Source organism: Gossypium arboreum, chromosome 9, assembly GCF_025698485.1.
Source record: "Gossypium arboreum isolate Shixiya-1 chromosome 9, ASM2569848v2, whole genome shotgun sequence".
Lineage (NCBI taxonomy): Eukaryota > Viridiplantae > Streptophyta > Magnoliopsida > Malvales > Malvaceae > Gossypium > Gossypium arboreum.
In genome coordinates, this window is record NC_069078.1 from 38,193,251 (window position 1) to 38,211,424 (window position 18,174).

Genomic DNA, 18,174 nt, shown 5'->3' on the forward strand with positions numbered 1-18,174 from the left:
ATGTTAAATTTCAATATATGTGATTAATAGATAGTTATAATGATTAAAAGTAAATTATGAATCGATATTGAAAATGAAAATAATCTATGTTTGATGATATGTAATGAATAAATTTAGTATTTGAAGTGATGACATGAATTATATATGTTAAAATGTAGATTAATTGTATATTAATTACAAGTCTATATTCGCTAAATGAAACATGTATGTGATATTAAAATGTGAATCATGGTTAAATGTATATATATAATCGAATATTTAATGATAATGTGACTTTGATTATGAATGATAATTTTGTTAATGAACTTATGTATAATTTGGCCGATTTTTAAAGTTGATACCTGGAAGAATATGTGGCATCGATATGTGACTTTGATATATGTGTGTGAGTAAGACCACATTTAATATGTTGGCATCGATATGTGATTCCGATATATGTGCGCGAGTAAGTCCACGTTTAACAAGTTGGCATCGATATGTGATTCTGATATATGTGTGCGAGTAAGTCCACATTTCATACGTTAGTATCGATATGTGATTTTGATATGTGTTTACGAGTAAGACCCTGTCTGGGATAGTGGCATCACTATGTGACTACATGTAAGACCACGTCTGGGACGTTGGCATTGTACGATTTGTAAGATTATCCGAGTGTCCTATCCAATTCCGAATGGTTCATCGGGCAAAGGTAAGTTAAGTTTGAATGTGTAAAATGAGCCATATGCCAGGTATGAATTAACTCATTACCTATTTGAGGTAAAGCAAGTAAGTACCTTGTTATTTTTGCAAACCTTGAAATGGTGCAAATAAAGGATATATGCGAATGTGATATGTGTACTAGACTTTGTGAGTCAGTAGCTTATTTATTATGAAAAATCTTTAATCATGTGCATATATGATTAGGTAATTTCGATTACATATCTAATATATGAATATGATGAATTATATTGATACAGGGGTTTAAGTATTTAAGTGTAATCGGCCTTGTAATTATTATTGAAATGAAACTTAGTATTAGACATGTATGACTATAAGTGTTCAGCTTCATAATTAGCATATATATATATATATGAAACTATGCAACTACGCATGAGTTTATATGCTTCTGGATATGTGAAGTAAGTTACAATAATTAATTAGTTGTGGGAAATAAATAATAATAGTGATAATTTGGCTTCATGAGTGTTCGTCCAGTGTGACATTTGAGTGTGAAAATATATATTTATAATGAATTATAAATATGTGGATCTAAAAGGTTATGATTTTATAATTTAGTTTGATTTGAATAAGTTGATAATTTTATTGGGAAGCTAAATTGCTTATAACTTACTAAGCTTTAAAAGCTTACTTTTTTTTTTATGTGTATCTTATTTTATAGATTTTGGATTCAAGTTACAAGCTTGGGGATCGTCAGCAAAGTCTATCACACTATCTACAACTTCGGTACTTAAATATTTGAACTCGAATTATGGCATGTATAGGCTGGAATGTGTTTTGTAAAGTTGGATTTTCGGTTTTGTGTAATCTAAGCCATGCAAAACTGGCTAAATTATTATATTAGAATTCGGTTACATTAGGTAAGGCTTATATTAATTTTGGTTATTATGTTTTGTGCCATGAATGCATAAAATATGTTATAAATATTAAATGTTACGAAAATGACTTGCTTATTATGTCCTGGTGAGTTCTTAGTTAAAATATTTAGTGAGCTTGTCCATTGGTAATTGATGGTGGAAGTTTTGGATGCATATGTATTTCTATGTAGCTAGATTCGGCTATGAAAAAGTAATGGCATAACAAGTATTTGGTATGTTAATTAGTTGTGATGAAATGCGGTATATTTTAAGTGGTGAGTGATTATATTCTAGTCTGACTAGTTGGGTTGTTAAATGGTAAACAATGCATGTGAATCATGAATGATAGTTGACCGCTTAGTAAGTATTTAATGCTCAATTGTTAAGTATGGCCTTGGCTTTAGGTTAAATGTGCACTATGCATATATAAATGTTGATTAGGTTACATATAAATAGGTTACATATAAATAGTTGGTTTTGTAATGAGCCTATATTGAGAGTGTAACCATAATTCAGATCATTTGTGATGAGGTTAAATACATATATTAGATCGTATGATTCATGATGAATATTATTGAGTATTGGTAAATTAAGAAATTAGGTAAAAAGAAAGACATATGCATGATACAAATTTGGTGTTATTTATGGACTAAGTTAAGACATGCGTTTATAGTATTGAGTCCATTTATTTTAGCTAAGTTTTTATATGCCTTATACATATGTAAAGGTGTTCATATTAATGAATGCTATATACCCATGTATGTGACTACATGAATTTGCTAAACTTGTGTAAGTTTGCATATGGGTACATTGATATATATTATATTTTATTTTTGCTTCTTGTGAGTGATGTGGCTATATATACATATGATATGTAATAGATTTCACATATTTCATTTGTGTATAGATTATTATGTGCTATTAAGTGTAATAAAGTTTGAATGTCTGCATATTTTTATAAGTATGAATTAAAAGTATATTCTATTATGTTTCATTAGTATTTGCTACAACTATTGATGGTAAATAATTGTTCTTAAAAGTTTATATAAGTGTACTCATGTGAATGTTTGGGTTTGTGCTTTGAATGGTGATACCTCGTAACCCTAATTCGGTGACGGATACAGGTTAGGGGTGTTACAAAACATAATCGGCTTCAACTTGAACTGTGGTGCCTCTATCTTGGGTCTTTTGATACACGGATTAAGCTCTTTAAAAAGTGACACTGCATACTGTCTGATGGCTCGATCCCTATCATCAACAACAAAGATTGGATTAAGAGCTTGATTAGCCCCATTTCCTTAATTGTTATTTGGATTGGAATCCATTTCTTTAATGTGTCTTTGAGCTTGTCTTTCTCGTCTTCTCTGTCTAAATGTCCTCTCAATCTTAGGGTCTACTGGAAGTAGATCAATTTGTTAGTTAATGTTCATAAACACCTGAAAAAGAAACCACAAAAATTAAATAAAAAATATATAAAATCAAATTGTGAATTAAAATAATTTCACAAAATTAAGGCGACCATCCCCAGCAACGGCACCAAAAACTTGGTTTATGACGGAATGTGCAAGTATAGACAGTCGTTATCAAGTAATAAGTAAGTATTAAGAGTTATCATCTCCACAGGGATTGCATATGCTAATTAATTTTTATAAAATTAATTGATCACAAAATTGGTGAAAATAATCAAATAGTGTGATGTGATAATTAATCTAATTAACTAAAATTCAAATCTGCAAAGAAAATTTTAACAAATAAATAAAAATAGTAACTCACAAGTTTTAACAATAAGAATATGAGTAAGCTAGAACAATTATGACATTTGACTCAATTCATTCTTCATCATGTTAACAATACTCCGGAAAATATTCCATGGCATCTCGATCATTCATTAACTTGAAATCTAATATAAGTTCTTTCGAAGTCTTATACTTAAAAAAACATGTACATTTCTATGTCCATATTTAACTAAGGATTTCTTAGGATTTACATGAAGTAATAGGAATAAATTAGGTTTGAAACAATTTAATCACATAAACCTAAAGTTTTGCAAGGTAGAAGAGCTCGCTAGAGTTTTTACGAACCTTTAATTTAATTGGTTTAAGACTTAAAGTAAGTATGCATCTTCCAATTATTGTGTCCATTAATCGTCAACCAGATAAGACTGAGCAACTAATTCTAATGCATTCAAATACATTTTAATGCATGAAATACATAAGTGATCTTAATTGAAAGCATGAATAAATGAGGCACAAAAATATTATGAACATGAATCGAATGAATTTTATCAAATTTATATAATCATTCAAACTAAATCACCATTAATTTGTCATTGTCAGTGAAGAAACGTCAAAGCAATTTTCAATCATGTTGAATAAACAAGAACAAAAAATAAAGATTAAAAAAGAAGATTTCTCGATGATTTCAGCAGTTTCTCGAGAATCGGTCGTGGTGGCTTCCTCCAATCTTTGTGGTTGCTCTTTTGAAAATTTCTCCTCAAAGTTCTTGGCCAAGAGAGGTTTTCCCCACTTGAGAATCATTTAACTTTTGAACTAAAAAAAAGAACAAAGGAAAACAAGAAAACTCAAGCTCTATGCGAGGAAAAGAATGAGAGAATGTTGAGATGTGAAGGGATAATTTGAGAAGTGACAGGAGGGGGTTATTTATACTAGAAGGAAGCTTGACAATTTTCTAAAAATGGCAGCAACCCCCCCTCCCTTTTCTCTCTTCCATGGCTGGCCTTGAGAAGTGGTGTAACACCCCTCACCCCTATCCAATCCCGGGATAGGGCTTGAGGCATTACCGGAACTTTACATTTTCAATATACTAACTCAAGTCACAAAATTTAATTCAAATTTAAAACTTATAGACATTCATATACTTCCCCTTAAATGGGTCTCCAAGGGCCTAACATACATAGAGATAGTTTGGGATAGGATCAGGAACATTTAATAACTTTAGAAAATTTCCCTATCTAGAAGTGTCACACGCCCGTTTAGATTGGTCGTGTGGGCTCACACGCCCGTGGGCTCACCCCTTGTCCTAAACTTGAGCATTCTGTTAAATGAACACGGCCTAGACACACACCCATGTGTCCTAACCGTGTACTAATTTGACTTAAAGTTTTAAGTGTAGGGGACATACGGCCATACCACATGCCTATGGGAGTGGATCGTGTGTCACACACGCCCGTGCGTCCAACCATGTGGACCTTAATAGGCTATTTTCCAAGCCTTTAGTCACCCATTTCTACTTCTTCTTCTTAATAGACACCAAATTCAATTTAAAACATGATTATACAATTGTAAATGATCTTGAAGTAGTTAGTTGCATGGAAACCTCATATCATTGGTTTCATACAAAAAGATTATTTTCCCCTCTAGCATTTATGGGTTCTTGTGTTATTGTAGCACATTCAAAATTTGGCTCTCATTGCCAATTATAGCAACTCATCATTTAGGAACATAAACATGCATAGAAAGGCAGGTCAAAGCCTACTTTCAAATATGCCAAATTTCCATGGCCTTATACAAAAATACATCTCTACATGCCCTCATTTGGCAATTCAAATGACACATATGACAAAATACTCAAAGCCCTATACATGCCATTAACAAAATAAAAGTGTCTTTATACCAAAGCTTGACTAGTTGATAGTGTGTTGCTTCTCCAACTGTCTTGCAATCCTTGTGAGTCCTCGAGCTCTGTAAAACAGGGAAAGGAGAGGGGGTAAGCATTTTCATGCTTAGTAAGCTCGTATAACCGGAAAGTAAACTTACCGAGTAATTAACATACATCCATACTTAATTCATGAAATCATATATTATAAAATGATTTCCTATCACATGCACTCACTCAATGAGTTAGTCACATAGTCATGTATCATGTAATTTAACTAGACGATCTCATCATTCCACATTTCATTCACATAAGTATATCCCATGTTAATCTCGTTGAGTTTCTAGGAAATCTCGATGGAATACCTATTATCCGTCAATTCTCACGAATGATTATTTTACATATATGCACTCCCGTGAACCTTACATTTTATGGCGGAATTACCGGTCCAGGCTAAATTACCCATATCATGAACTCATTAGGTGGTGTTGGGATTACCAGTCCAGGCTAAATCCCTTATAGCGACAAACACCCTTAATGACCTCGGATCTGAATTACCATCCAAAGCTAAATTGCAGACCTAATCGACATTACCGTCCAAGCTAAATCAGAATGCACATGTATTCTTCGGGAGGCTCAATCATTCAAGGAACACCCGTCCAGGCTAGATTCCCTTCCGTACTTGAGATCTCGGATTACCCGTCCTGGCTAAATCCTTACTGCAACACATGCAGGATCTCAATTCACATACAAAACATGGTTTATCCATCGAATCTCCTTTTTAACCTCAACCAAGATAGTTGTCATCAAGTCATTATCAAAGGTGCACTTCATGCATTTTCATACCATCGATAAATAAAAACATCATGCATTCATAATTCATATAATTATGCATATTAGGAGTTTACTTTAAGTTATCCAAACTTACCTGGTATTCTTTCCGAGATTGTGTTTTGGTTATTCCGAAACCTTGCGTTTACCACGATCGACTTCTGGAATCCGTTCCTCGAGGTCTATAATAGCAAGATTAATTCATTTAATACCCCACATTGTACATTTCAAGTTTAATATCTACCCCCGGTCCAAATGACCGTTTTGCCCCTAACCTTTGACATTTTTACGATTTAGTCCCTAGGCTCGTATAATGAAACACATGAAATTTCTATCTTACCCAAGCCTAGCCGAACATTTTTCTCTCTTATGGTAGCCTACATTATCCACTATTTTCCCATTTCTACCACACATTTACATCTTTTTGCAAAATGGTCCTTATAAGGGTTTCTCATGAAAATCAACTAGAAAAAGATGTTTAACACATACTAATCTTTCATATTCCTCCATAATCCATCAAAAAACAAGCAACTCATACATGGGTAAATTTTTAAACATGAACCCTAGCATGAAATATGGGTAGAAATGGAGCGAGCAAGCTACCGAGATTTCAAAAATACAAAGAACATGAAAAACAAGGCTTGGGAGCACTTACTATTGAGCTTGGAAAGCTTGGAAACCCTAGCTATGGTAACCCTTGGAATTCGGCTGGACAAGGAAGAGAATGGGCTAATTTTGGCTTGATTTTCCCATTTTATTTCATTAATATGACAAATGACCAAAATGCCCTCATGTCCTTTCTTTAAAATTTCATCCATGCAAGCCCATTTTGTCCAAAAATTTAGAATTTAGGAAATTTACTCTCTAAGACCTTCTAATTCATAATCTAAAGCAATTTCATACAAATTGCTTCTAGAATCCAAGTTTTGCAATTTATTCAATTTAGTCTCTAATTTCCAATTGGACATCTTATACTTAGAATTTCTTCATGAAACTTTAACACATGCATATACTCATATTCTAGGCCTAATAATAATCATAAAATAGATTTGATGTCGGATTTGTGGTCTCAAAACCACTATTCCGACTAGGCCCTATTTAGGGATGTTACAAATGGAGATGGGTGGTTTTTTTTTTTTTTTGTTAAGCTCTTTTTAGCTATATGCTTAAAAATGTGAAATGTGAAAAGTGAAAAATGGAGGGGTGAGACTAAGATTAAAAAAAAGTTGTGGGCTATTTTGTGAATAGAAAAAAATTAAATAATTTCAGTCGAGTTGGGTGGCTATAGGTTTGGTTTGGGCCTACTATAATTTGATTACAAATTGGGTCTTCATGATGCACACTTGCATCCTTTTCACGTAGAAATTCCTTCGGGCTTATTTAGCTTCAAGCATTTTACTTCCTGGTCAAAATTCTTGTGAATTAATTAGATGAGAATCCAAATAATATTTTTAATAATTATTTGTGACATACCTATGCTAATTAATTACTTGATTTCTTTACTTGATGTAGTATAGGATCTTTAATGGGTGAGCTGCTAGGTCGAAAATTTTTCTGTTGCACAAACTAGTCCAAAATTGAAAATATAATATAAATTAAGTAAACTTAACATGAAATTGAGTAAAACATATTTTTTATATTTTTATCCAATTTAAAAAATAATAAATAAAATTCACAAATTTTGCTATCAATTACTCAAAATTTGTAAGAATTACGAGCTAGAAAGTGCTATAGATAACTATAATTTTATAGTTATCAAGCTTTGGCTCTAAAACCTCTCCAAAAACCCAAACTCAATACCCATTTCCCCAATGCATCAAGACTCGTTTCCAGGCCAACCAAGAAATTATTTTCCATCACCACTTCATCCCCTACCGTATATGTTCCTAAGTGCGAAAAGGACCCCAAAAAATGGGTCGTTCTTACGAGTATGGGATTTGTTTCTATTTTTGGGAATGATTTCGATGCTTGGGGAAAGCAGAATTAGACTCATCGACCAGTTTGATGCTTCCAAGTTTCCTACCCGATTCATTGGTCAGATCTGGGGTTTCTCTTCTTAGGGTTACATTGATGGAAAGAATGATAGGCAACTTGACGATTGCTTGAGGTACTGCATTGTTGCAGAAAAAACTTGGGTTTTTGAAACCTTTTCTTTGCCCTCAAATGAAATAAAAAAACCCTAAATCTTTGCTCCCAAATTATGGGTTTTTTAATCAAAAACCCTAAACCTTAGATAATAAGGCATTTTTTTGTCTTTAAAATTATGGGTTTTCTTTTTTCAATTCACTAGGTTCAATTGTTTCTAAGATAAGAATCAATGGAGAAGAAGGTTTGATTTTTTTGTCTTCAAAAATTAGATGGAGGGGAAAAATAAGATTGATTGAAGAAACGGTGATGATGATGATGATGATGATGATGATGATGATTTAAAATAATTTTAATAATTTTAAAATCATTTGTTGATGTGGCACGTAAGACAAAATGGTGTCACGCCAACATTTAATTGCATTTGAACTGCCACGTCAACAGTTAATGTTGACCGTTAGTCAACTAACGACCATGTCATCATGTTCATTAAAAATAGATTAATTTGACAAAAAATAAATTTTAGGGGTTAAAGTGATCTAAAAAGAAAAAGAGAAAGGGCCAAAGTGACCAAATAATCAAATGTTAGGGGCTATTTTTGGCACCATACCAAGGAAATAATGACAAGATAGAAAGGAAAAGAGGAGAAAAAGAAAAGAAAATTGTAGCCAATGATCGAAGGGTTGAATAGCAACAATTCAGAGAGTACAGGGACCTAGGACGCAATTCTCCTTCTCTTTTTCGTTTCTCCTCCTTTCACCCGTTTTTTACCCCCAAATTTTCCTTCACTTTTCTCTCTTATTTTGGTCTGTTCTTTTTTCTCTCTTTTTTTACTTCATTTATCCCTTCCTTTTTATAAACTAAGGCCTAGTTTGGATGGATGGTGTATTTACCTTCGGCAAAGTTAAAAATAGCGGTGACAATAAGATTAATTACTACAATGGTGAGATTAGAAACAACGATTGAGTATGTGTTTGAATTTAAACACAACTATAGCGGCAAAGTAAGAATAAAAATATTTATTAAAAAGATTAGGTTAGAAATTATATATAATAGAATAAAATTGTATCTATTTTTAAAAATAAAGTTGTACTTATTTATTAACTATATTTTTTGTTTTATTTTCATACATCTATTCATTTACGTTTAATTTTTATCAATTATATTTCTACTTATTTTTCATATATTTATTAAACTATATAAAATTAAATATTATTAAAATAAAAAGTATTAAATTAATATAATGATTTATTTAAAATAGAAATTATCTAAATTATTTTAAATTTTATTTTAAGATCTTAAATAAAACTAATAAATGATAAATAAAACTACAATCTTTAAAATAAAATGAAGACATTAAAAGACAACAATTGAAGGAAGGCTAAAATAGGAAGTAAAGTCCAATGAGATTTAACTGGAACATTTTTCACCGGTGAATATTTTTTATTTCACTGATGGTCACATAAGCTTACTGTACTGAAGTTTGTCATCCAAATAGGGAGCACCAGTGCGATTGCACCAGAAAGGTAATTAAACGCACTGCGCTGGAGCAAAACCAGTGTTCCAAAGGCAACCTTAAAACTGCTATGAGCAGTTGAAACTCACCACTACTTGGTGGGTAATAAATAATAAAAATAACTAATACTAATATAATTATAATAAACCATTTAACCCTTTTACTCATTTTATCCATTTTAATCTTAAAACAACTCTAATAAATAATTTTAAAAATAATAAATAATAAAACATATTAAAATAATATTAAAAGATATTATCAAATAATAATAAAAGACATGAAATTCAAATTTAATCCAAACTTGACCGAACATATTTTATTACAATTATGATTGAAAAAATGTATAATGTGCTCTTTATTTCAAAAATATTTGTTTTCAATCATAAAATTACAAATATATTGAAGCATATACAATTTATAATTTTTCCATATTCAACATAATTTATTAAGTCGTGGTTTGTTGTTTTTGAAAATTAAATATATATTAAAAATTTAAAATTTTTAAAATTAAAATAATATATGGAGTAAATTTACAATATAAAGATCGTAATATTTGGTCATTGCATTTCTTTTCTTAGCTTTTACAATATAATTTTTTCAAGGTAATTTTGCTTATTGTATTCCTATTATTATATCTGCAATATTTTTAGGCTTCGATGGTGATTTTAAAATTTAGTTTTTAGTGAAATCTAATATAATAGCATGGTTTCAATATGATTTCACTAAATTACATAATCGCTATTTAAAATTTATTAGCTACATAATCGCTATTTAAAATTTATTAGCATAAAGGCAATATTTGCTCAAGTTCCTAGTAAATTAAATATAGTAAAAGTGTTAGAAAAATTATAATTTTGAGAACTTTGAGGCATATTCTCAATTGATAAAAGTGGAGAGTTGAATAACAAAATTATGGTTTTATATTTTATTTTATGAGATGTTTATAACGGTATATTATATGCTCAAACTGGTTAAGTAATGAATGATAAATTGATGTTCAAAGTAAGCTACTTGTGAATATGTGTTGAGGAAAAGAAAAGCTTAGATGCCACGAGTTAAATATCAAGTGTGAGATGTGTATATATATATATATGAGAACTCGCTTAAAAGGTGATTGAATGACTAAACTTGAAACATTACCTCATGCGCAGAAAGTACAGATTCAAACCCATTAGAGTTGTGGCGCACCCGCATAACGTGGATGACACGAAATGTCCAGATCAATCAAACCCAAAATTGATTTAATTGCTCTCCTTTAATGTTAGAATTTGTATCCTTATTCATAGATATTTCCAAAATTCCTTCATATTGAATGCCTATAAAAGGCTAATATTTCTGCTCAACCACACTCTCTCACACCGAGTTTATTATGCTCTTCAAAATTCTTCTTTTTCCTCTCCATATTTTTCAATGTTTCAGTGATAGAAAAATGCAACATTTGTTCGTTGATTACTGCTGAGGTGCTACTGCTTTGATCATCGTGTTATTGTAACCTTGGAGATAGTCGACCAACATTTCTCCAAGTACCATAGAAGCGGCCGAATTTGTCTTAAGAAAACTGTATAAAATAGGCCTCAGCACTTATAAAACTCAATTTATCTTTTCAATTTTTGGTTTTTGTTATGTTATTTATTGGTTTTTCTAATATGACAATTTTAAATATAAATTATTTAATATATTTTTTATTATATTTATAAATATATCTTTATTTATATTTATATATTTGTTTGTTAATGTATTTTGTCCAACAAAAGGCCCACCTAAATCAATATTGTACGGTTGAAAATAAGTTGGGTTAAGGAAAAAAGATGTAGTGAGTTGAGATATTATTAAATATTAATTATGTAATTTAATATTTATTTAAGTAGAGATTTTAAATTAAATAAAATTAAATAGAAATAATATAATTTTTGTTGATACCATTCTGTCTGGTTTATAATTCATGTTTAAAGTTTGTGATTGTAACTTTTAATAATATCTTCTCCAACAAAAGAATATATAATTAAATTTTAAAAATAGACAAAATTTTAAAAATATATAAAAGTAATTAATTTTTAATAATTATAAAAAATTTAAAAATAGACAGATTATAGAAAATATTAAAAATTAAAAAATACGTCGCTAGGACTGCCCTTGCCGCCAACCTGTCCCGTTTCGTCGTTGGCTGTGGTGAGGCTCCATTACCACTTCTCCATTTTGGTATGGGCTCTGCTCAAAGGCCATCGCCACATGCGGCTTTGTATCCTCCTTGTACCTAGCCTCAAACTTCCTTGCTTGCCCTTTGCCCCATCTTCAAAATGGAGGGTTATTGGCATTGTTTTTTATGGTGGCGATCGAAATGGTATCGTTTGTAATGTTAAAAATCGCTGTTTAGGGCAGTAAAGTAATAAATTTGGGTGGTAATGATGGCGCTCGTGTATTTGAATAATTTTCTAAGCTTGTATAATATAATTTCTTTTCAAAGCAATTCTGGTCTTTGCATTCCTTTTACCATTTTTGCAGTATTTCTAGGCTTGGATGATGTGAATTAAAGTCTATTTTCTAATAAAAACTAATATAATAAAAAAGTTTCAATATTCTTAGTGGAAAAATATATTCATAATGAAATCTAATATAATAAGAAAGTTTCAATATATCCGGTAGATATTGACGAATTTTATGTTCGAAATATTGGCAGGAAGTATTAGTTCAATGGTTAAGAAGAAAACCTACTTTTCCATTAACCAAGATTCGTTATTTTTCCAGAAAATATTATTTTTAAACGTTTTAAAATATTTAATAGGTAGATAGATGTTGACGACTTCTGAATTTTGAAGTGGTAGCATTCATTGGGTTTGTTCGATAGGTATGAAGAAGTCATTTTCTATTAATTAACCAAGTAAACGTAAGTGACGTATCTCTTTGTTTAATTTTTAATAGAAAAAAAAGTAATTTAAAATTATTTTAAAATATCAAATTTAATAGATTCAATTTCAGGTGATGTGTAAAAGTTTTGAGTTAAAGTTTTAGATAGGAAATTCTTTATTTCTCCTTATGAAAAATAAAATAATAAATTTAAATAAAGCCTAAAAATCTTTATTTTATATTATAAAATTAGAAGGAAAAAGCAAGTGATAAAGTACTATGGATGCTTTGAATTTTAAATTAGATTCGACAATTGACGTCTTGTTTTTATATATATTAAAGAAAAAAAATTGTTGATAAAGAGTTCAACAAGGTAGAGAAGGCGCTGGGGGTTTGGAGCAGTTCACCCATATAAAGTGGAGAGTCATCAACAACTGGGATGAGGGGGAAAAGTAACGAGAGCTCCCATGGAGGAATTATGAGCCTAAACGTATGATAGCTAGATAGATTAGGGAGTGGAAGTGTAAGGGGTTCTGGACGAGATCAATCTGATTTAAGAAAATCTATTTGTATTTTTCTTACAAAAATTGTGGTAATTCACAAATATTTGAAATTATACTAGCATCACAAGCATTGCAACCATTTGAAAGTATTCGAAACTATGCTTACCTTGAAAGCAAAACAACCATTCAGAATTTAGCTTGCCTTGGAGATAAAGCAACCATTCGAGATTGCGTTGAGTATGTGAGTTGCAATCATTCAGTGAGATCATTCAAAATTACACAGTGCATGTAAGAGTTGATTAACATTAATAATTAATTGAAAAAAGGTAATGATGATGTTACCTTTTGAAGTAGTATCTTCAATGGCATGAACCCTTAAGAGGGCGTGAGAGTTGTACCTTTAGGAGTTGTACCATTAGTGATAAAGCACGCATTCGGAAAAGAATCGTAGCTTGTCTAAGTTGTTGACTTAACGTAGATCTCTAGACGAACATGAATTGAAACGAGAAACAACGAAAACAGATTAATTGTCACAAAAGAGAGTCAAACGAAATTAAAACAAAAGAAAAATGAACCGATTGGTAAAGAGTCCAATAGGGAACAAATTAGGTTTTCTTGGATGGAAAGAAACCATCCTTGGACCTCAAGAAAATGCCCCAACCAGATCCAGAAAAGCAAACACAAAACAGATTTGTTAGAAGTGATTTTATAGACAAAAGCAAACTATTTTATGCAAAAATGTTTAAAATAGTAAGAAAAGAATAAAACTCCTAATTTTGGTGTGTTTCTTGATGGAACAAGATAGGAGAACTTCTCTTTTGAAGCAATTTCAACCTAGAACAAAAATCAATAAAATGAGCAAGCCAAAACAACAAGAACTAAATTAAAATAAATAAGAACGATAAATGAAGCCTAGAGAAGAGAAGATGACGTCCTAAGAAGCCTCGAAAACATTAAGAATCCACAACTCCATTCAATGGCTCTAATTCCCCCTCCAAGAAAGAGCTCTTAGAAAGAAAAGGCTTGAAGATGATTCCCATAACCTAAAACATTGTTAAAACAGCTTCTAAAAAGAAACTCAAGAGCAATTCTTGAAGAAAAACTCAAAGTGAATTATTATTAACTTAAAAACAAAAATCAATTGTCTCTCAATAAGGGTGGATGACCATGCTACTTATAGACCCCCCAAAATAAGTTTTCCTAACCCTAATGGAATAACTAACATAACAACTCATAAAATAAAATAAAATAATTCAAAATGTGGACTTTTAATAGGACTTCGGCCAAAGGAATTAAATAGGCTCCTTAGGCTGAATTCTTACATGATGATCCACCTATTAAAATAAAATTGGACCTTAAGTTTAAATATTTTACAATTTTGGTCACTTTGATAATTTGTCTTGATATTCAATTAAATTACTTTCCAAACTTTAGGATAGGCTTGTAGACATCTTAACGGACCATTTTTTCAAGAACTTGGTCTTGTGATCCATTTGCTCTCGAAATTGGCTCATTCAAGCTCATATATGAAATCCAATGCGCATTGGCTGCAAGATTCAATTTCTTGGACCATGATTTCCAGGATTTGAAATATTTATTTTCTTGATTCTTGAAATTGTCCGAAATAACAAAATTGGACCATGATTCAATTTCTAGATTTTCTTGAAAACAAGAAAGTGAATCTTGATTTTTTTTTCGGTCGTGTGCACATCTAGGGCCTTGGTAGCGAAGTCTTGGATGGTCTCATTCAATCTTGCTCAGATTTTCTTGGCCTTTGACCTCGTTATTAGGCCTTGAGGAAATTAGAGTCCATCACATTCATGAGCTTGATTTTTGGCCTTGCAACTCGTATCACTTAGTGGAATGAACCTTTACTTGAATGGACCCTCATGAGGGTGTAAGAGTTGGACCTTTAGGAGTTGTAGCTTTAGCGGAATGGACCTTTAAGTGAGTGCGAGAGTTCTGCCTTTAGGATTCATACCCTTCTTGGAATGAACCCTTAGTGGAGTGGACCCTTAGGGGAGTGTGAAAGTTGTACCCTTAGTGGAATGAACCCTTAATGGAATAGACCCTTAGGAGGGTGTGTGAGTCACACCTTTAAGAGCATTTACCCTTAGTGGAATGATTCTTTAAGAGAGTATGAGGGTTGTACCTTTAGGAGTCATACCCTTAGTAAAGTGAGCCCTTAGTGGAATAACACTTAGAAGGTTGTGAAAGTTATACCCTTAAGAGTCGTACCCTTAGAAGAATAAACCTGTGACAGCCTTAAAACGACCCTAGTCGGAATGTGGTTTCGGGACCACAAAATCGAGGCATAAAAATAATTTAATATTTATTTTATTGCCTATAATATGTGCTAACTCATGTGTGACATTTTTGATGTTTGATTTAGAGTTATAAATGTGAATTTCACTAGAAAGGACCTAGTAGAAAACTTTGAAAATATGATGGGGAAATGTGTGATGACTAATTAAAGCATGCATGCAAAACAATGGTCTTGCATGTCAAATATCCCTCTTTTTACAAGTGATGGCCGGCCATGACAAAGAAATATGGGCAAAACATGTCATAGACATGTTTTGTTGGTGCATCATGGGTGAAAAAAATAAATTAATGAGCATGGCTAATAAAGAAATGGGAAAAAAAAAGAAAAAAAAATGGTCTCATGCATGCCCATTGCCGTGAGTTGTGGAGAAAGAAAGAAGAATTTTTGTTCATCATTTTTCATTTCCTTTGGGCTGAAAATTCTAAGGAAGAAGGAAGGAATTCTTGTTTCATGTTGGTTTGGAAGAGGTTTAGGAGGAAGTTTGGCCATACTTGTACCTAGATTAAGGTAAGTTTGATGTTTTGCCATGAGATTCATGTATGTTTTTGTAGTTAGCTTGAGTTCTAACTAGCCATGGTTCAAATCCTTACTATGTCATGGAGATGATATTTCGCTAAGGTGAGGTTGTGTTGATATCATTTGCATGCTAAAAGTGAAGCTTTGTAATGGTGCATGTGATGGTGGATTGATGATTATTGAATATTCTTTTAACACTTTTGAGTGAGAGTTTGATAGATACCATGAGGTTAAACTTCATGACATTGTAAGCTTGTAAGTTGGATGATGAAGTTCATGCTTTGTGAAGGTAAATGGGGTAAAAGGAGCATTTCGCCATAATGAAAATATATGAGATAGTCATAGTCATCCTTATGATTCGCCCTTGCACCTATATGTATATATGTTTGCACATGATGTATTGGCATGACATATATACTATTTCAAGGTATATATTTGCTTGTGATGATGTTTCGGTTATGAAGTACATGAGAGATGTGTATTGAGCTACAATATGTAATGCGTTAGTTAGTAAAATGTATGCTGTTTTTGTGTGGTATTAAGTGCATAATTGGCCTCAACATGGACATGCATATTCGGCCACATGAAGGGGGGGTTGGTGTGCATGCATTCGGTTAGAGGCAAGCATATTGATGCCTATTCTTGGCTTGGAAATTTCGGCTAAGGAGAGTACTAACTAATGTGTTGAATTCGATTCGTGATTTCGTACACATGTGACTCTAATGTCTAATGTGTATAAGGGCTAAGTACCTTGAGCTTCACTTTGATGTTTGAATGAATTGTATTGAATTGCTTATTGTGCTTAAAATTGTGCATGACCATTGTGTATTTGAGCTGAAGGATGGCCATATGACCATTTAAACTCCTTGTCATATTCGCCATAAGCTATCATAATGAGATTTTAATAAGTTAAATTTGTGTGAATTAGCTCAAGAGCTTAGAGGACCACAGTTGGATAAGGGAAAGGAAAAAGTGATTGAATAGCCGTTAAATCGCTCGACAACATCCAAGGTAAGTCTTGAGTAATGACCCTACTTGAATTATCTTTGAAATCATGCTCCTTGTGTGTGGCTATTGAGCCGAAATTGTAAAGGTTTGATAAATATTTTGTGTTTGAGCCTTAGTAACGAAAATGAAATATGGATGTGTCGTGATTATTGATATATGTGTACATGAGCATTTGAATGATACCCGAGCTAAGTCCCGAAGGCATTTATGCTAGTGATTATGTCCGGGCTAAGACCCAAGGCATTCGTATGAAGTTGTTATATCCGGCTAAGACCAAGGCAATTGTGCAAGTTACCAACCGGGTTAAGACCAAGGCAATTGTGCTTGTGGTTATATCCGGTTAAATCTCAAGGTACGTGACTCGGAAATGAGCAATCTTGCTGTAAAATTTCAGTTTATACACTTGTGAAAATTCCAGCAATGAGGTATGTTCAGTATGTGCTTGAATTAGTTGAGTCCTTACAAATAAGTATTCGCTCAGTTGATAAACGAGCTACCGCCTTTGGCTAAGTTGTTCTTTTGTGTATGAACATAAGGGTCGGTAATGTGAAGTAAGTATGACTATGAGAATGTGTATTAATAAAGTGATTCATTTAGTTATGTAAATGTAATACTTTAGTCAAAGCTGATTTCATTACTTGAGACTTACTAAGCATTAAAATGCTTACCCGTTGCTTTGGCTCTCTGTTTTATAGATTTTGCTCGTTAGCTATCGGATTCGGGATCATTGAAGTCGAAGTCATCCACACTATCAAAGCCCCCATTTTGGTACAATTTTGGTTGAACTTTGAAATGGCATGTATAGGACTACCCTTTTGTTGTAGGTCATGTACCTTTACATTTTGTGTAAACTTGGATAGCCATGCTAAAATGGCTTATATCGTTTTAGCATAGTACTATAATCGTTTGTATGTTGATCATTATGAGGTATGGAATTGTTTTGAAACGATTAGCCATTGGAATGGTTAATCATGATCACACTTTGTGCTATGTATGCAAAAGGGCCAATTGAATCATGGAAATCATGAAATAGGTAAGGCCTACCTTAAAGGCGCGACGACAAAGAAGATGATGTGGAAGTGAAAATCACTAAAAATAGTAGGAATGGTATTAAATAGTGAATAAATTATGTAAATGAACCTTGATGAATCTACTGTCATATGGAAGAAACGAAACGGTCATATGAGTTGTATGAGATATTAAAGTTCTCGTGAAGCGAGGCGAACGGTTTTGGATCCCTGTTCCGACTTTGGAAATTCATTGTAAATTAACCAGAGAGAATTAGGAGTCATGCCATATATGTATAGATTCCTCTCTGAGTCTAGTTCCTATAGAAACAAACGGCATCAGTATTGA